At 38.3% G+C, this 22,047-nt stretch overlaps 1 pseudogene; it reads left to right on the top strand.

The window, feature by feature from the left end:
* The window catches only part of LOC122122428, a 267,246-nt pseudogene that overhangs the window by 175,795 nt on the left and 69,404 nt on the right, over window positions 1-22,047 (top strand).

Raw genomic sequence — 22,047 nt, 5'->3', positions numbered from 1 at the left:
AAACCTCTTGTGTCCCTATCAGAATGGCCAATAGACACATGAAGAAATGCTCAACTTCTCTGGCCATAAAAGAAACGCAAATCAAAACAACATTGAGATTCTATCTCATCCCAGTTAGAATGGCTAAAATCAAGAACTCTAATAACAACAGATGCTGGAGGGGTTGTAGTCAAAAGGGAAACGTACTGCATTGTTGGTAGAAGAGTAAACTTTCAACCACTTTGAAAGCAATAAGGAGGTTCCTCAAAAGACTACACATATCCAGGCTCCCGTGGCTCATGCCTGTAATCCTAGCTACTCAGGAGGCTGAGATCTGAGACTAGCGGTTCAAAGCCAGCCCGGGCAGGAAAGTCTGTGAGACTCTTATCTCCAATAAACCACTAGAAAACCAGAAGTGGAGCTGTGGCTCAAGTGGTAGAGCACTCGCCTTGAGCTGAAGAGCATAGGGACAGCACCCAAGTCCAGAGTTCAAGCCCCAAAACTGACAAAAAAAAAAGACTATACATAGAGCTCTCCCATGACCCAGCTATTCCACTTTTGGGCATTTATCCATGTTTCTTTTTAAAACTTAATTCCATAAGATATAACAGTTTACTACCTTAACCAAATTTGAGTGTATAGTTTAGTGGTAAGGGTATCCATATTGCTATGTAACCATTTTCCAGAACTTTTTCATCCTGCAAACCTAAAACTTATTAAACAGTGGCTTCCTTGTTTTCTCTTTTAGACCTAAGAAACCACCCAACAATTTCCCACTCCTCTGATTTTTAACTATTATAGATATTTCATATAAGCTGAATCATGTAAAATTTGTCTTTTGAGACAGTTATTTCTTAGCATAATATCCTCAAAGCACATTCCTTTAGTTTTGGCAGAATTTCTTTCTTTTTTGTAGAGCTGAATAATATTCTATTGTATGGATACTGTGTATCTTCTTTTATTAAACAATGAGCAATTTTGTTTTCTTCACAATCCTGGTCATTGTGATTAATGCAAAATGTACAGATACCACTTTTGTTGTTGTTGTTGTTGTTGGTCATGGGTCTTTAACTTGGGGCCTGGACACTCTGTCCCTCAGCTCTTCAGCTCAAGGCAAGTAAATATTCTACCCCTTGAGCCACAGCACCACTTCTGGTTTTCTGGTGGTTAATTGGGATAAGAGTCTCACAGACATTCCTGCCCTGGCTGGCTTTGAACCGTGATCCTCAGATCTCAGTCTCCTGAGTAGCTACGATTACAGGTTTGAGCCACCGGAACCCTGTGCAGATACCACTTCTAATGCTCTGGTTTCAATTCCTTTTGATATATATTTAGAAGTGCATTCTATGGACCATATGTACTTGGCTGTGTTATAAGTAATTTGAGGGTAGATGCCATAGTTTTCCATAGTGGTAGCTTTTCATATTCCCATTAATAATACACAAGGATTCCTACTGCCCAATATTCTTGCCATTGCTTCTTATTTCTTGTTTTGTTTTTCAAATTAACTGTGTTAAGGGTTTAAGTTCATATCTTTTGAACCCGACATTGTTGGAAATTCCATTCAGTTTTATTTCCCTGGCATCTTCATTGTTGTTGCTGGAGCATTTCCTTTGGGGTTAAGCTAGAAGCCCAGAATTGATGTGTTTTTCCTTTCTTTGTGGGCATGCTTCAATTGCAGATAGTGCTGGACCCAGGGAACTTTTCAAGGGTCTTCATTTTGCACTGGTGACATTGTGTGCGGAGCTTGAGGTAGCCCAATGGCAAAGCCAGAGCTTCTGGTACATTATTCTGCTGATGGCTTCTGTCTGGCTCCTCAGGCTCTACCTGCATTACCTTGGCCAGTGGCTTTTCCTCCAGGCCATTTCCACTCCAGTTACAAAGTGAGTGCTTTCCCCTGAAAGTCAATGGAATGTATTTTCATCCTGATAGGGTAAATAAAAGTACAAAATCTCTCTCCCATCCTTTTACGAGAGACCTGTATTACAGGTATGATTTGAAATGACAAACATGTCTTTATCTGGGAGCTAGGACTTCTATCATACTTATGGTCTCATCTAGTGGTTGGTTCGGTGTATACAAAACATAACTGGGACATTCATATTTATTTAAAATTTAGCAGATTCAAATATGTTCTACTATTTGAGTAGGATCCAGAAAGGAATTTAAGCAACAATGGTTTATTCCATTTTGATTTTATCTGAGTGACTTAGGCTGAGGGTATTTTAGAAGTAACGTAAGTCTGATTTATTACCCGTACTCAGAGAAGCAAAAATTGCTTTTTCTACAAAATGATTGAATTCATACAATTACCAAACTCAAACCTAGGCAGCTTTCTGGGCCATTATCCTGTGGGAAAGATGACATTTTAAAGGTTATCACTCTATAAACATGATTCTGTAGACACCATAGACAGACAGATAGTACAAGTAAAATTCATTTTCTCAATTGAAGATGGTTTGGATATCAATTAAGTAATATACATATTTTCAATTAGCATTATAAAAGACCTAAGACTATGAAAATAAATACATGTTTATATATCTATATATATACACACATGGCTTTGGGTAACCTTATTAAATCATAAATAACTATATATGTTATAGAACATAAAAACTTGTGTTTACCAAAATGATTGCATTTTTAAGGAGAAATCATTGCATGAATATTCCTTACCTCCCTTAATTTTTTGTTTCTTTTTTAATTGTTTGTAAGATTTCCAAAGCAGAAAATAAAAATATTACTTGTACTTTTCCATTAGCTACTTTATTCTTTACTAAAAAGGAAGTCCATTTTTTTTACTAGTTATTCCTTAAATAAAACTGAAAAAAATCTTTTTTAAATTATTGTTATTAAGCAATTGTACACAGGGGTCACAATTCTTTAAGTCAAGTTGTAAGTGCAATGCTTCTTGGTCAATGTCAGTCACCTCTTCCTTTGTTTTCCCCATTTTCTCCTTCCCATCCCTTTGTCAATTTAGATACTTCATCAAAAGTAGCCTAACAGTCAAGTTTACCCAGTTTCTTAAGCTACAATATTTTTTCTGGCTATTGTCTGGTGTCCTGACTTGAATCATGCAATATCTTAACTGTGAGAAAAAGCAATAACACCAACAATGAGCATTTATTTTGCCTTCATTCTGTGTCAGGCAGTGTGCTAAGAAACGTACATACATTATTGTATTTGATGTTCACAACAATGTTAAAATAAGCATAAAATTCCTTAGAAGAAGCAGTGAAGGAATATACATACAAAATGAATAACATTTTCAGCAGAGCACTGGTGAGAAAAATGTGCAAACAGGATTGGTTTTGAAACAGCTCTAACAGGCTTGAATTCAGGGGAGAGAAAATACAAAGTAAATTTAAGTCTTATTTGCTCAGGCAGACACTATCAAAGCCTGGTCAAGGTTTCTGGAGTTACTGGGCTTGGGGTGGATTTAAACCATGAGGTTTTAGCTGTATCAGATCAGCTCATTAATATAAAATTTGGGTTGTTAGTGATGGCAGGAGTCCAGCCAGGGAAACCATTGGCAAAATTAATCACCTGCACTAAAATTCTGAAGAATAATTAGATTTAGCCAGGTGTTGGTGGCTCATGCCTCTAATTATAGCTACTCAAGAGGCTGATAGGTGAGGACCAAGGTTCAAATCTAGTCCAGATAGATAAACTGAAAAGATTCTTCTTTTCTTTAAAAATATTTATTTATTATTATTAAGTACAAGGAATTTCAATTCTGGAATTCATGTTACCAGTACAATACATCTTGGCCAGTGTCATCCTTTCTATCATTCCTATTTCCAATTAACCAGCAAAACCCAGAAGTCAAGATGTAGCGTAAGTGATAGAGTACCAGCTATGAGTGAAAAAGCCAAGCAAAAGCAATAGACTCTGAGTTCAAATCCCAAGACTGCACACAATAAAAGAAGTAAAAGAATCATTGGATTTATATCTATTCTCATTTCTATTACATATTGACTCCATATAGAGTTCACTAGTATATTTTGCATGTAAATTTTTCTACTGACAAATATTATTAATTATATCAAAGTGCTCATATAAACTCTTTTGCTTAGTGGCTAACGCTGGCACACCTTCTATGCTAATATCATTCCTTGGTTCCTGTTCAAGAACAACAAATGGGGTAGAATTTGCCTTTTCCTTGATTATTATAATTTCGGGTAGTAGTAAGGGTTTAGGAAAAGATGAAGGTTTCTAACATTTAATTTTGGTGTACTATTAAATATCATGTTTACTCTATTTTTATTAAAATAACAAAACACAGTCATTTAAATTGGTTCGTACACCTGACATTTTTGTTCAGTTCTTGTTTGTATGTCAATAATTTTCTTTGTTTTCCTCCAGATTTCACTTTTTGCCCTACACAGTTGAACTTTGCTACCCAACATCTTCACTTCATGTGGGAGAAGAGCTGGCTGTGGTTGCATTGGGGCCTTTCATGCTGAACACAATCATATTTCTGTTGGTTCTGATCAGATGGGGCTGTCAGCTACTGTTTGCCTTTTGTCCAGACGCCTTGTCAAAGCTCATCATTACTATGGGACTATGGACAGTTCTAGACCCATTGGCAGTGTTTATAGTAGATGCTTTCCTGGGGGTAAGTCAAGTGAAATAATCAGAAGATGAGTCCTTGACATAGAATTTGGCTTTAATGCATGATTCTGTTGACAAGGAATGTTTCAATAATGATGAACGCTCAGTATTCATCTTAAATTGAAGTTATTAAGTCTTTCCTGACACAAAGTCATGGATATTGAATACAATCAACCTAAATGTAATTCTAACTCTTAATAGATATATATAAAATAAACAGGAAATCATATGGGAGATCACAACTAGCTATCACATTTTGAAAAATAGTTCATAAAACTTCATTTTTATAAGAATTTGGTAACTGTTTTTTTTGTTTTGTTTTGTTTATTTTGTTTTGTTGCTGGCCCTGAGGCTTGAACTCAGGTCCTGGGCACTATCCCCGAGCCTCTTTGTGCTCAAAGCTAGTGCTACAGTGCCACTTCCAGCTTTTTCTGAATACTTTATTGGAGATAAGAGGTTCATGGACTTTCCTGCCTGGGCTGGCTTTGAACTATGATCCTCAGATCTTATTCTCCCGAGTCGCTAGGATTATAGGAGTGAGCCACTAGCTACTGGCTGAAGTAGCTGTTCTTTAATACTTTAGGTTTTCATAGGCAGACATTTTTGTCTTTCCCCCCCCAAAAAAGTGACTTAAAAATGGTTATTTTAATTAATTAGGTTATTTTCTGTATTATGTTATTGTCTTCTGTAATAAGTACACTCAAAAAGAATAAGAGCTTCTAAACATTTCTTAAGTGGTGATTTTTAGAAAGTAAGCCCAGGGGCATTTATTTTGACTTTCGTGCTTTGACTTGCACTTTTGTGATTTTGTTTGTTATGAAGTACATTTTTATTCTAAAAGAGAGACTTAGGCTTTCATGATTTTTCTAAAGTAGATGACGACATATAAATAATAATTTCACTGTTGGAAAAGTGCTTTCTCTTTTAGACATCCTTGCATAATTGATTTGATTATATATTTACTAGTCTTTAATAATTGGGTGAACCAGTTATGTTGATTTTACTCCAGTCCAAGGCCATATTGGTAAGTCACATTGTAACTCAGATTCCTGGGATCTGCTGCTGTTGTTTCTCCTATTATGTCAAAACTTTAATGTGTTGTTTGTGAAATCTAATATATAACATCTCTTATTGTAATTGTTCAATTTCATCATCCATTCATTTCCTAATAAATTTGGGGGTTATAATTTGATGTAAAATCACTATGGTTAATAGTATGAAGTTATTGCCATATCCAAATCTCCAGTTAGTAGGAAATTCCAAAGCCTGAAATTTTCTGTTGAGTGTAGCTCAAATGTGTGCTTCTCACACTGTTTATTCTGTGTTGGAATCTGTTGTAACTCTTGGTAAAACCAAAGTTTCTAGGTCTCACATCAGAGTTTCTCTTTTTGTAGGTCTGGAGTCAGACCTAAGTGTGTATTTCTAATATTTCCCAGATGATACTGATGTTGGTCTGAGGACCACAGTTCAAGAACCACTGACATTACACCTGTACTACAAATGTCTGATGAGCATATTACAAGAATTCAGGAATGTCAACAGAGCTTGGAGGACACAAGCTTAGCCTATGCTTAATTGGACTCTTTAACTCCCTTGTTTGTCGACCATGAACTCAATCTGCAATGTAACAACTTTATCTAAGTTTCATTTGTTGTTCCAAAGAAAAACTGAGGACATTGGCCAAAAATTGAATGTAGCCAAAGCATATACTAATGTGAAGACAACACATTTTAGAAAACAATTTCAATAGGCAAAAAGAAGGCATTTCAAGAATTTAACTAAAACTCTGTACTGTAAAACTGGTCCTAAAATATAGCCCTAAACAAAGGATCAGATGGATACTCTCAATTAATCACTGTGGCATTTGTTTAAAAATTATCTTAAATTATGCTATGCTATTTTATATACCAGATGTTTCACAACTGGTATATATGTGTTTAGTCTACACTCACCATGGCAAGCTGATTGTAGACATGAGGTATTCTAATGCATTCTCCTCATTAACTGTGTCTGTAATTGATCCTATGGAAAATATGCTTTAGAACTAAATTGCTGAGCATCGTCTACACTGCCTTTGTGAGGATGTTCTATATCTTGGCTACTGTAGTAGGCAGCTCAGGTTAGCAGAATCTCTTTTTTAAATTAATTTGATTGTCAAGGTGATGCACAGAGGGGTTACAATTGCATATGTAAGGTAGTGAGTACATTTCTTGTCGAACTTGTTACCTCCTCCCTCATTTTTCTCCCACTTTCCCTCCCCCTAATTCCCCTTCCATTATCCTATTTCTCTTCAAGTGTGCTTCCCAAACTTTGGAGTACTTGCAGATCTCACTAAAATGCCCATTCTGGTTCTGTCGGAAAGACTTAATACTGTACATTTTCTTCTTGCTTCCTAGATGATATCAGTGATTTTTAATAGATATTTTTTTATTGTAAAGTTACTGCACAGAGGGGTGGCAGTTACATGAGTAAGGTAATGAATCCATTTCCTATCGAGCATTGTGATTTAAAAATAATTCAAATTATATCTTAAAGGGGATGTTCAGAGCGGTTACAGTTACATAAGTCAGGTAATGAGTACATTTCTTTTGAACAGTGTTACCCCCTCCTTTATTTTTGCTTGCTTTCCCCTCCACCACAAGTTGTAAAGTTCATTTCCAACATAGTGTCTAGTGAGTATCCCAGCTGAATTGGTTCACTCCTTGGCCCTACTGTGATTCCTTCTTTTCCTCAAATTAGATAAACTTATATAAAAGACAAAGAGTATAGAAATCAAAACTAGAGACAATAGTGATGTTTTTGAACCACATTGTGAGCAACAAGGTCCTAATGCATCATGAAGGTGGCTTTTTCTACCCCTTTGCTGTTTGCTACACTGGACTTTCACTAGTAGATTTCTAGGACTTCTTCCTAAACAAACAGATGTCTTGAATCTCTTTTGTATCTTTTAGTATCTTTTGTGGCTTCATATGAGAATTCCAGCTACTTGCTTCTGAGTGGAAATGGCCTATACTACAAATGTCTAGAACTTTCTAAAAAAACAAATTCTTGATCTATACCATGTATATCATTTATTATTAACCAAATGAACTCAAAACTCAGTGGATATAAGTCAAGTTTCTGGCCTTTCTGTTAGGATCTTGACCATAGCATCTCATGCTATGGAAACCTCAGTGGTACTTACTGGGAAAGCTTGTGTGACAACCTGTAACTACTCTCCCAAAAACATCAGTACCATTGAGCACCTCAATGACATGGCAGAAGCTCCTGTTTCACAACCGGAAGTGGTTGTGATTTCTACCCTACCTTCAGGTTTTATTCACCCTGTGGATTTCCTCTCATTCTGATTCTGAATGACCTGGGCTGTAGCCAGTTGAACTCTGTTCACAGTCTCACCTCTTCCCAGTCTAGCAAGAAGACTGTACTGTCAAGCTTTGTTGAGCAGGAGATGGATGCTGATGTCCTCTGCATTCTGGTAGAACCATACCCCATGGCATTTCACAATCCCTCTCAGAGGCCTGATGTTCATAGTGAGGGTGTGACCCTGGTGCTGCAATGACATATGGGAAGCCACTTGGGAGGAAAAGCAGCTGTTCCTTAGGGTCGGCTGAGATCCCAGGAGGAATGTCTACAGCCCTATGGAGTAGCTTTCCTTTTTCCAGTCAGGTCCTTCCGGCAGATGAATAGCCTACCAAGCCAGCAAAAGTCTGTGCTCTCCAGCTTGTCTGCTGCCTCCCTCCAAGGCAGTGATAGAAAGAGAAGGCAGTTTGCTTGGCCTCTAGTGTAATCTATAGGAAAGTAACCTGCGGTGCAGCCATCTTAGAACTCGTTTACAGGTCTTAAGGATGATGAAAATGACTTGGATTCTAACAGATGAATCTAGCACTTTCACTTGTCTTTCCACTTGGAAAGAACAACTAAAATGTTACTCCCAAATTAGGAGCCCTCTTGTTAGAATCCACCACCTTTCACTGCAGATGAAATCTGCCTTTGTTATCTCTGAAGCAGTGTGTAAACCATGGGTGGTCAGCACTGGAGCTCCCCACAGTCCCCTGGGAACTTACAGAAGTACACTTGCATTTGCCAAGTGAAAAACTTAAATATAGTTTTTAACACATTCTCCAAATGATTTGACAGCATACCCCAACTCCAGAAGTACTGATCTAAAACAGAAGTGCTCAGAGTGCATTCCTTAGTCCAAACATACGAACGTCACCTAGGAATGTAGACATGTGAAATCGCAGATCCTGTAACAAATCTACTGAGTCAGAGACTCTGGAATAGGGGCTAATACCATGTGTTTTAGTAGGGAATTCTGATGGTCACTGAAGTTGGAGAACTACTGTGTCACATCGGCTCACAATCATAGACAGTTTGTCACTGATTATTCTCGGGTTACCTGAATTCATACTGCCAAGCCCTACTTCTTCTTAGCAAATAAGAAGATCTCCATGTTTGAGACAAGTGATCCAGCCGAAACGTTGGATGTTTCCTAACTTTAGGATTTTACTTTTTGATCTGTTTCTGGCCATCTAAGAGGACATGTGGCACCTGGGATAGTTTTTGAGTCTGAAACAGGAACTGGTGCTACTATGAATAATCCATGTGCCAGCCTCTCAATTTGCTAGTTAATACCAAGTTCAGTAATTCCAGAGAGCACCAATTTTTTGTTTGTATGAAACTGAGCACAGTGTACATACCTATAGTCCCAGCTACTCAGGAGGCTGAAGATCACTTGAGCCCAAGAGTTCTAGCTGGGGTAACATAGTGAGACTCCCATCTGAAAACAAATTTTTCTTCTGGCTGATTCTTCATCTTGGTTTTAGAAGTAGAGGAGAAATTTGCCATTGGATCCTTGAACCGATAGGCATAATATATATTGACTGCATTGCTGCATATGGTTTTAAGAAGATACAAAATCAATATGGCATTATCTTGCTCTCAATGGAGATTCTGAAATATTATTACACTAGAACAAAGATCAAACGACGGAGAATGTAAATGGTGTCATTCAACAAATGATTCTTGAGACTTTATGTCTTGGTCCTTTTTGTGATTCTGAAAAAGAATACCTGAGACTATGATAAAAATGGCAGTCTAATAATAATAGGCAGTCTATAATAAAAGGCCGTCTATAATAAAAATGTATTATACAATGGGAAAGTCCTAGAATGAAGGGCCAGTGTCTACAAGAACTTGGATACAGCCAGGTACCGGTGGCTCACCGCCTGTAATCCTCTCTATTCAGGAGGCTGAGATATGAGGATCGCAGTTCAAAGCCATTCTGGGCAGGAAAGTCAATGAGACTCTTATCTACAATTAACCACCAGAATGCAGGAAGTGGCTCTGTGGCTCAAGTGGTAGAGAGCTAGCCTTGAACTGAAGAGCTCAAGAACAGCAGCCAGGCCCAGATTTCAAACTCCACCATCGACAAAAAAAAGAAAGAACCATGATGCATCATGAACTAAGGTATAAGTGCAATGCAAGACATGGTGAAGAGGTCAAAAGATTAGCCCCAAGATGATAACCAAGTAACTTGGTGGGTGTGCTGAGGGGTGAAGGGTGGGGGGTGGGTTGAGAGAGATGGGGAGAAAGAAGGATGGGGTGATATTGACTGAGATGCATTATACTCATAAGCTGATATATAGAATTGAACCCCCTTTTTCCAACTACTTAAAGATAATGAAAAAGGAGACCAAATGCACATTTGTATGCCATGTTGCAAATAATATTGATCTATTTTTCAATCCTTTCAGTAGGCCCCTTCTCCTATCACCATTGCTTAGATTTGTTCTTGTTCTTCTCAAAATCTTGTTCCTAAGCTTTTGTAGACCTATGAAGCCTGTAGCAGTCCATTAGAAAAGGCTAGGGTACTGGAGAAAGAACACAGCATTGGTCCCAAGTGGCCTGGACATCTGGGAGCTCTGGGAGCTCCATATGTCCAGTCACTTCTTCCCAGCCTTTGTTTTCCATATAGGCATTACAAGAGGTAGAATAATAATGAATAGAAAGCATTGCTTCTTTCACAGTATTGGTGGGAGCGTCAAATGAGACTAATAGAAGAGACCTTGAAAAGCCACCTGTGTCATAAAAGGAATAAACATGCCAGGAGCTGGTGCCTCCTAACTACTCAGGAGGCTGAGTTCTAAGAATCAAGGTTCCTAGCCAGTTGGAGCAGAAAAGGCCATGAGACTATTACCTGCCATTACCAGCAAAAAGCTGGAAATAGAGAAGTGGCTCAAGTAGTAGAGCACTAGGTTTGAGTGGAAAAGGAAAGTGAGTGCTCAAGACCTTGCATTCAAGACAAGTCCTAGTACCAGCATCTACAAAAGGAATACAGATGAGAGGGTCATAATGAGAGGACGGTATTGTGCTCAGTGATAACACAAGATGTGAGAACCATTGGCCTGAGGTGCAGGCAAGTACTTACAATCCAATGGGTGGATCACAATACCCACAAAAGGAAATAGCACAGGCAGCGTGTGAGGAATCCTATTACAGATAGCCTATAATCCTAGCTACTCAGGAGGCTGAGATATGAGGATCAGAGTTCGAAGCTAACCTGGGCAGGAAAGTCTGTGAGATTCTTATCTCCAATAAACTACTCAAAAAGCTAAAAAAAAAATGGCACTGTGGCTCAAGTAGTAGAATACTAGCTTTTAGCAAAAGAAGCTCAGGGACAGGGCCCATGCCCAGAGTTCAAGCCCCAGGACTGGCCTAAATAAATAAATAACGTGTGGGAGCAGCAGCTAGAGAAGCAGTAGTTGAGAGTGGGAACATCTAAATCCTAGTCATTTCCCAATTACTAAAGTATATTTTGGTGTAGGGAAAATACAAATTAAACTGTCTAGGCTTCTGTTTTCCTTGACACAAACGTGATCTGAATTAACTACTTTTAAAAGTGCCCTTTAAAGCTCTATGTAATTGTCAGTTCGAAATCTAAAGAAATTCTTCTCTCTTTCTTGTGGTAGAGGAAAGATAACATTCCTTTACAATTCTATTTCCTATTACTTCCTCTTGATATCATGAAAACCATAATTAAACAACATTCATGTTTTACAAAGCTCAAAGGTCAATGATATTGTAAGATGACAGTGTAGGTCATTAGTAATTTATATTTGTCCTTAAAGATCTCATCACTTTGCGTTTATTTATAACCCCCAAATAAAACATGATTTTATTCACCTCAACCAAGGGCTTATTTTTAAATTAACCTAATGTAAACTTTGGCTTTTAAGCTCACACTAAATAGCCTGATAACTTTTTTATAAGTTTCTAAAATAAGCCATTTCTTTTATGCATAGTACAAATTAAATTCCTATCAAAGCTGCTTCAGAAATAAGGGAATATTTCCACCATCATATTTAATTTCTTCATATCTTGTGCTCATTAAATTCAGAAGTTAATAGCACATAAATAAAACATGGTTTTTTCCTTCATGAATTGCACATCGAGCACATGCATCTAAAAGCTTTGAAGGAAAAAATGAGGAAAACCTTGTAAACCAAGCACACAAAAACCTAGTTGTTATTTCCTTGTATAGCAGAAGATTTGGCAAGGAGGTACGTAGAATATTTAATATTATGAAGTATCTATATCATTAAAGTAATCTAGCATAATTACCAGTGTTTTGTTTTGTTTTGACAGGACTGGCGGTTGAACTCAGGGCACTGAACTTTTGAGGCTGGTTCTCTACCACTTGAGCCACTTGAGCCCTTTGGTGTTAGTGATTTGTGAGATGAGGTATTGATGTTTGTGAAGGAGCCAGCCTCCACTGTAATCCTCCTACTATGCTTCCATCTCATCACTGAGATAACAGGAAAGAGGGCCATAGTGCACAGCCATTGTACTTGCCCTGTAGCTGGGCTAACAGGCGTGAGTTGAAACAAAGCAGGGGTTCTCCAAATCCCTTCCTCCCACATGGCGAGAGGTGTGAGCCATCACACCCCACTAATATGACTGTTTTTAACTTTTTATTTTATGGTAAAGATGCTGTGCAGGGGGGTTACAGTTACATGAGTAAGGCAATGAGCACATTTCTTGTCCAGCATTGTTACCCCCTCCTTTGTTTTTCTCCTACTATCCCTTTCTTCCCCCACCACCCTCATTCCTATCCCCCTCTTGCCCCCACCAAAGTTGTAAAGTTCATTTCCAACATAGTGTCTTGTGGGTATCATTGTTGCATCGGGTCATCCTGTGTCCTTGTTTCAGCATTTTGTTGTTCTCCTTCCTCTCCCCAAATTAGATACATGTATATACAAGATGCAGGGTGCCAAAATCAAGTACAGTGACAACAAGGGCTATACCATAGGGGGAAGAACATACAAATGAAACAAAAAATTGCATAGACATTAAAAACAACAAAGAAAAACCTTTTGTGTTCATACCTGGAGAAATTTCACTTAGTACCATCTTGTATGGTGGTTATATGTACATAACTTTTGAGCTTTTCTGCTCATCTGACAAGATTATCCCAGACATATTATTGCAAATTATTGCAAATAAGGGAAACAATGGGACTTACATTTCTTTGGGTCTGGCTTGCTTCACTTAGTATGATCTTTTTCTAAGTTCTTTCCACTTCCCAACAAAATAGAATGGTGTCATTATTTCTGATGGAAGCATAGAATTCCATTGTGTATGTGTGTGTGTGTGTGTGTGTGCACGTGTGTGTGTGTGCACGTGCGTGTGTATCACATTTTCTTGATCCATTAATCTACTGAGGGGCATCTGGGTTGGTTCCATATCTTAGCTATGGTAAATAATGCTGCAATAAACATACTTGTGCTTGTAGCTTTAGTATGGTCTTATTTGTGATCATTTGGGGGAAATGCCCAAAGTGGGATTGCTGGGTCATAGGGGAGCTCTATGTGGAGTCTTTTGAGGAACATCCATACTGCTTTCCAAAGTGGTTGAACAAGTTTACACTCCCACCAACAATGAAGTAGGGTTCCCTTCTGGCCACATCCCCTCCAGCATCTGTTGTTATTAGATTTCTTGATTATAGCCATTCTAACTGGGGTGAGGTGGAATCTCAATGTTGTTTTGATTTGCATTTCTTTTATGGCTAGAGAGGTTGAGCATTTCTTCATGTGTCTATTGGCCATTCTTATTTCCTCTTCTGAGAAATTTCTTTTTAAATCTTTAGCCCACTTATTTATTGGGCAATTGTTTCTTTAAGGATTTGTTTTTGGGGGATTTAATATTTTGAGCTCCAGGTATATTTTAGATGTGAGACCTTTGTCTGTTGTATAGCTATTTAAGATCTTCTACCAATCTGTGGGCTTTCTATTGCTCTTTCTAGTTATGTCCTTTGCCATGCAGAAGCTCTGAAGCTTCATGCAATTCCATTTGTCCAAGCTTTCTTTGATTTGTTGTGTTTCTGAGTCTCTATTAAGAAAATTTCGGCCTGTGTTAAGGAGACCTAGGGTTTCTCCTATTCCATCCTGTAATGTTTTCAGGGTGTCTGCTTTTACTTTGAGGTCTTTGATCCATTTGGAGTGATTCTGGTACAGGGTGATATATAGGATCTAGCTTTAGTTTTCTACAGGTGCTTAACCAGTTTTGCCAGCACCATTTACTGAAGAGGTTGTCTTTCTTTCATTCTATTTTTTTAGCTCCCTTATCGCAGATTAGGTGGCTATAGGTCTGGGTTTTCAATTCTATTCCATTGATCCTGAGGTCTGTTCTTGTGCCTGTAACAAGCTGTTTTGATTACTATGGCTTTATAGTAAAGTTTGAAATTTGGTATTGATATTCCTCCAGTACTGTTTTTTCTGTTAAGGATCGTTTTTGCTGTTCAGGGTCTTTTATTGTTCCATATGAATTTTTGGATTACCTCTTCTATTTACTTGAAGAATGAGGTTGGAATATTGATAGGTATGTAATTGAATTTGTAAATAGCCTTGGAAAGTATTGCCAATTTCCCAATGTTGATCCTTCCAATCCAGGAGCATGGGAGGTTTTTCCACTTTCTAAGTTCTGCTTTGATTACTTTTTTCAGGTTTTTAAAGTTTTCATCATAGAGGTCCTTCCCTTCTTTAGTTAATTCCTAGGTATTTTAATTTTTGTGAGGCTATTACAAAATGAGTTGCTTTCCTGATTTCAGCCACGCTCTTCTCATTGTTGGCATACAGAAAAGCCATTGATTTTTGAGGGTTAATTTTATACACTGCTACTTTGCCAAAGTTTTGAATAAGCTTGAGTAATTTGGGAGTGGAGTCCGTGGGCTTCTTTAAATACAAGATCATGTCATCTGAAAAGAGGGAGAGTTTTACTTCATCTTTCCCTATTTGGATCCCCTTATTGTTTGCATCTTGTCTTATTCGTGTGTCTATTGCTGTAGCTAGGTATTCTAATACTAAATTGAAAAGAAGTGGAGAGAGTAGACATCCTTGTCTCATTCCTGAGTTTAGAGGAAATGGCTTAGTTTTTCACCATTAAGTATAATGCTGGCTGTAAGTTTGTCATATGCAGCCTTTATGGTATTGAGGAATGTTCCATGGATTCCTAATTTTTCCAGAGCTTTCATCATAAAGGGGTGTTGGATCTTATCAAATGCTTTTTCTGCATCTGTTGAGATAACCTTGTGGTTCTTATCCTTGCTCTTGTTGATGTGATGAATTATATCTCCAATTAACCACCAGAAAATCAGTAGTGGTGCTATGGATCAAGCAGTAGAGCACTTGCCTTGAGCTGAAGAGCTGAGGGACAGCACCGAGGCCCAGAGTTCAAGCCCTATGACCAATGGAAAAAATAAACAAGAGAAGTGTAGGGCCTCTATGATGAAAACTTAAAAAACTTGGAAAAGGAAATTAAAGCCTCCCATGCTCATGGATTGGGAGGATTAATATCATGTGATACCCATCAGTATCCCAACCTTATTCTTCAATGAAATAGAAGAAGCAATCCAAAAATTCATACGGAACAATAAAAGATCCTGAATAGCAAAGCAATCCTTAGCAGAAAGAACAATTCAGGAGGAATATCAATACCAAGCTTCAAACTCTACTATAAAGCCATCGTAATAAAAACAGCTTGTTACTGGCAGAAGAACAGACATCAGGACCATTGGAATAGAAATGAAAACCCAAAAATTAACCCACAGACCTGTTATCACCTAATCTTTGATAAGGAAGCCAAAACAAAATAGAATGGAAGAAAGCCTCTTCAGTAAATGGTACTGGCAAATTGGTTAATCACCTGTAGAAAACTAAAGTTAGATCCTTATATATCACCCTGTACCAGAATCAACTCCATATGGATCAAATACCTCGAAGTAAAATCATCTGTACTTTTTTAATCTTAAAATTTGTGGTGTGTGTATGTGTGTGTATGTGTGTGTGTGTGTGTGTGTGTGTGTGTGTGTGTGTGTGTGTGTGCGCGCGCGCGCGCACACGTGCATGCACCAGTACTGGGACTTGAACTCAGGGCATTGTCCCTTAGTTTTTTCCTTCAAGGCTGTTATTTACCAGTTTAGCCATAGCTCCACATCTACCTTTTTGCTGGTTAATGGAAATAGGAGTCTCATGATTTTCAGCCTCCTCAGTAGGTAGGATTACAGGTTTGATCCACCAGGGCCTGGCACTAAAATATGTCTTTAAAAACACATTTTCTTTTGGCAGAGGCTTAACTATAATGAGGAAATTCCTCTTGCTGATGCAGCAAAGCTCTACTGGATGTTTGTAAAAAAGCAAGCAACCCGGAATTCTTGGTGTGATCATCACTTTGCTACTTTAATGGCCTTCTGTTCATCATCTCTTCCTTGATTTTATATTTGTACTGTCTCAGGTAAGGCAGTTCTATTATTTTGTCCTTCTGAGTAGTGTTAAGTCTTTCCTGCTATTCAGTTAAATTATGACAATGTGATAATATGGTTAAAGAAACGAAGTTAGAACCATCTCTGCATTATTTGAATAGAAATTGCCAGTATTATGTGCATAGTTCGGTCATGGAAACAATTAAACAATTGTATTAATCTTTGGGAAAAGTATTTTTCCTATAGTAGAAAGTGCTCATTTTACTGTGAATTATTGTATTTGTTTCTATAAGAATAAAAAAGTAGCTGGGCGCTGGTGGATCACGCCTGTAATCCTAGCTACTCAGGAGGCTGAGATCTGAGGATCTCGGTTCAAAGCCAGCCCGGGCAAGAGAGACTGTGAGACTCCTATCTCCAATAAACCACAGAAAACTGAAGTGGCGCTGTAGCTCAAGTGGTAGAGTGCTCGCCTTGAGCTGAAGAGCTGAGGGACAGCGCCCAGGCCCAGAGTTCAAGCCCCACGACGGACAAAAAAAAAAAAAAGTAACCTCTTGATATCCAAAGGACATCTCAGGGAATTTCCTGGGAACCTTAGCTATGACTCTTTTTCTACTCCGTCCAACTTTCTTTCCACTTATATCTCTTGTCTGCTACTAATCTCACTGAATTCCTCTTTGATTCTGATAATCCAAGGATTTGGCATAGCAGATCATAAATTTAACAAGTAAAGTGTGTGTATGAAGAAGGACCTCATAAGAAATAGGATTGCACATGCAGACCACCATGCCTGGATGTAATCCAATTGGATAATGGTCCAATCCAATGGTATATGACTCCAATTGAATTAGTTTGCATGTGGATACCCAATTTTCCTAGCATTCTTTCCCCAGCATTATTATTGATTATTGTATGTTGATTGGTTTCTGGGCCCTCTATTCTATATTGTTTGTCTGTATCTCTCCCCTTAATTGGTACCATGTTGTTTTGGCTTCTGCAGCTTTGTGATATAGTTTGTCAATTCTACTTTTGAGCATTTAACGAAAAGATCTGAATTTAGGATTTCAAAGGCTTTGCCATGATCATTGCAACTCTGCTCACAATAGCCAAACTGTGGAAACCACCCAAATATCCAGCAATAGGGGAATGAGTAATGAATTGAACATATACAGCAGAATATTTCCAAAAGAAATTCTCCAATAGTAAACAACATGATGGACATTGAGGATATGACACCAAGTGAGAGGAATCAGTCACAGAAGGACACCTCTGGGGCTCTAGTTAGGTGAGGTCTTGAAAGTATTACAGGTCATCGAGAACGGTGACTGACAGAGAATGAGGTCAGGAAAGTGGGGAATTGGCATTCAGAAAGTATGACATTTCAGATGATTAAGTTGTAGACTTGAGCTATAAAATTGTATAGATACCTCACAATATTGTGTCAAACACTTGAAAAGTCAGTGAGTAGATATCCTGTTAAGTGTTCTTATAATGATTCGATCAATTTATGAATTAGATGTATGGGAGTCTGGACTCAGGGTCTGAAACTTGCTAGGCAGGTATTCCCTCACTTGAGCCATGACCCCAGCCCTTTATGCTTTATTTATTTATTTATTATCCTTTTTTTCCCTTAAAGTACTGGCATGTGGATTTGGGGATTTATGTTTGTTAAACAAGCACTCTACGACATGAACTATGCCCTAAGCCTAGTTATTTTTGGGCATAGACTATATTGTCCTTTTATTTATGGTTCTATGTAGCTGAGTACAGGTATGCATCACTATACATCTCAATAGATGAAAATCTTGTCTGGGCTGGTCCCAAATTGTATCTTCCCTATTTCTGCCTCCCCAGTAGCTAGGATTACAGGCATGAGCCAGGGTGCAGTCTTTGTTATCCTGATTTTTAAAAGTACTAGAAACAAATCAACATAAATTTTTTGTGAAGAATAAAGAAAAGGAATGCACCTAGACCTGTAGGGAATTGGGAAAGTGTTTAGGACTTTAGTGGAAATAAAATGCTTGTGTCTTTGAAGGTTTAATGTAATTTAAGTAGAAGAACAAAGGCAAGCATATTTTTTAAATAAATGTGTAAAGAGGTTGCATAAAGCCATATAAACTCACTCTTTCCTTTCTTCCTTCCTTCCTTCCTTCCTTCCTTCCTTCCTTCCTTCCTTCCTTCCTTCCTCCTTCCTTCCTTCCCTTCTTCCCTTCTTCCCTCCCTCCCTCCCTCCCTCCCTCCCTCCTTCCCTTCCTTCCTTCCTTCCTTCCTTCCTTCCTTCCTTCCTTCCTTCCTTCCTTCCTTCCTTCCTTCCCTTTCTTTCCTCCCTCCCTCCCTTCCTTCCTCCCTCTTCCCTCCCTCCCTTCCTTTCTTTCTTCCTTCCTTTCTTTTTTTGTAGAGGTACTATTATTTGAACATTGAGACCTTAGCAATTGCTGAACTTGTTTTCTTGGCAGGTTCTCTGCTGCTTGAGCCATACCAGTATCCTGGCTTTTTTGTTGTTGGTTATTTTTGGAGATAAATATCTTAACAGCTTTTCTAGCTGGGATAATCTAAACTGCCCTATTACAGATATCTGCCCTCCTAAGAAGTGAGGATTACAGGCCCGAATCATTAGAACTAGCTCAGCTGTATAGTCTTGAAGGAAGCATAATACAGTTTTCAGCTGAGATGAAGTTGGAAATGGCAGTTACGGACCCAATAATAAATGAATTGACTATCATTTTGCAGAATTCGGAGGTTTGGATATGTTCTAGTGGTCAGGTAAATATGGCAACAGATCTCAAATGACTTGAATTTTGGTAGAGTCACTCTCATAGTAGAAGCAGAAAGGAAGGTGAGTTAGAAAATCTAGTTAGAAAGTCACCATGATGGTCTATGCAAGAAGGGTCACCCACCACCTTAAGTAAAGAAAAGGACGTTGTAATGACAAATGGGAAATGTGAGGAATATTTAAGAAGTAGTTAAGGGGCATAACTGAGTTTGTGGCTAAATGGAAGCTGAAGGAGAGGGAGAGTTGAAGGTGCAGGAGAGAGAGGAGGGCATAGAATGCAACCTCTGATTTGGAAGCTGCATTCTGAGGGGTGATTGTAGCACTCTTCAAGACAGGGATTTGACAGAAAAGAAAATACTTTCAGGAGATTAATGATGGGTTAAACCCCCACTCAGATTGACCATATGATATAATGGATATTTCTGGGGGGTAAATATGCAGAAGTAGTTGGACTAGATCTCAGGGAACTCAGTATAGACTATGCATTTATGGAATTAACTGCTAACACAGGATTGAGGGTATATTGCAGAGAGGTAACAGAGCACAGGAAGAAAGCAAAGGCTCAGTAGTTACCTAAATTTTCTTTCCTCACAGAACTATGCATGAATGGGAAGAGTTAGGAAAAGATCTCCTAATCACAGTGGCTTTAAAAAGTGGGTTCAAACCTATTTTGTGGCAGCAATGAAAAGTCAACCGAAGAGAGAAATATTGAAAATCCCCTAGATGAAGAGGATAGTTGACAAAAGTTTATGTAAAGATGAGATAAATTGTTGGTTTGAGTTTCCTCCAATTTGTTGACATAGCTCCTTAGTAGATGAATGAATGGATCAAGAAATTATGGGACATATACATAATGGAATCCTATGCTTCCATCAGGAAGAATAACATTGTTCCATTCATAAGAAAATGGAAAGACTTGGAAAAAATTTATATTCAGTGAAGTAATCCAGACCCAAAGAAAAGCAGGTCGCATGATCTCCCTCATTTGTAAGAACTTGAATATGCATATGATATTCTTAGCAGGGGATCTTAATAACCCAAGTGCTTAGTGCAAAGACCTATATATAATAAAGCATATTAACATGAACTACAACTTATGGCAACAAGAGGTTCTCATTAGACCCTGTATATAGTTTGTTCTTTTTTCTCTATTGTTGTTTTTCCTTTCTTCATTTCTCTTAGTTTTCTGTACCTTGTGTTTTGCATAATAGACAATGCAATATGTGAAAGAGAAAGGGAATCACAGAAACAACAGAACAATGGATGAACCACAGCAACATTGATACTTGACACTATGTTGGATATGAACATTACATCTTGGGGGGCATAGGGAGGGATAAGTGGAAGATAAAGAGGAATGTGGTAACAATGATTAAAAACAAATGTTCTTATTGCCTTACCTATGGAACTGGAACTCTGCAGCTCATCACATTTTCAATAAAAAATAATAAAAAATGAGATAGAATACAAGAAGAGGCAACTTTCTGCTTTGGAGGGAGATACGTTTTGTAATAAGGCAAGGTAGAAGGCTGAACGAAGGTTTGGGGCAGACAGGGAAGGATATTTACATATGGTCATCATTGAGGTAAACTCACTGAAGTCTCTCTAACGTGGATTGGTCTTTTTTTTTGATGCGTCCCTTGGGTCACTAGCGGAGCTGTAGTAAAAGTGTCCATTTCCTCAGGGAATGTGTGTGTGGCCTGGACCCAGGCTTGGTTTATATTTTGACATGTCATAAGTGCTGTATGTCATCCAGGGCACTGACTGCCCTGGGGAAAGGAAGTCTTCCCTGAGCATTCAGTTTACATTTGGCCACACACTTGTAGTGAGGCTTAAGGCAATGTTGTTCATTTGCTAGATGTTAGGCATTTTCTTGTATAACATGCCAAAAGTAACACCTATGTGTAGATTTCATACGAATCTCCTAATGGATAATCATTGTACTATTCGAAAGGGTTAGAATTTCCCAGCGATGTTATAGAAGTAAAAGAGTAGGTTTTGTAGAATAGACAAGTAAGTAAAATATTACTAGATATTATCTAGTAATGTTATATCATTTATTCCCACATTAGCACATCTCTTCTCATTCAGAATAAAATGAACATGTACAAACACATTATTCTTTGTCAGCTATCTGCATCTTAATGATTTATATTGCATGTAGAGTATGAAAGAGTAAGCAAATAATTAATGTCACATAATCAGGGCCCAATCTTTCACTCTGTAAAGTAAATCAGTGTTTGCTTTAAAATGCTAAAAAGCTTGGCTCGTGGAGAAGTGTAGGTAGGAGTGGTGAGAAGCTCCATAATGGGTGGGAAATGATTAAGAAGATAAAAAGACAAGCTGATTGCAGCACCTGGGCATTAGAGAAAGTAACCCTAGAATCAATCAGCTTGTGCACTTGCTATGTTTTGGCCTCCACACTTAGCTTGACCTAACAGAACTGGCTTTGCTGTTGCTGATAATGAAAAAATTAAAAGGGTTTGAACTCACAGCTTTGTGTCCTGCTTACTAGGCTGGTATTCTACCACTTGAGCCATGTCCCTGGCCTGGCATTATTTTTATTGGTCCTGGGCCTTGAACTCAAGGCCTAGACTATGTCCCTGAGTCTCTTTGTGCTCAAGGCTGGTGCTCTACCACTTGAGCCACAATGACACTTCTGGCTTTTTTTGAGAAGTTCATTGGAGATAGGAGTCTCACAGACTTTCCTGGCTTTGAACCATGATCCTCAAATCTCAGCCTCCTGAGTAACTAGTATTACAGGTGGCACCCATCTGGGTCTGGCTATTTGGCTGGCTAATTGAAGATGCAGTCTTATGGACTTTTCTACCCCATTTGCTTTGAATCTTGATCCTCTAGATCTCAGCCTCCTGAGTAGCTAGGATTATAGATATAAGGCACTGTTTCCCAGCTTGTCTTATTT

Source organism: Dipodomys spectabilis, unplaced genomic scaffold, assembly GCF_019054845.1.
Source record: "Dipodomys spectabilis isolate Male_0828 unplaced genomic scaffold, ASM1905484v1 ptg000209l, whole genome shotgun sequence".
NCBI classification, from domain to species: domain Eukaryota; kingdom Metazoa; phylum Chordata; class Mammalia; order Rodentia; family Heteromyidae; genus Dipodomys; species Dipodomys spectabilis.
Note: the sequence above shows the minus strand (reverse complement) of the source record. Positions and strands in the feature narration are given on the sequence as shown.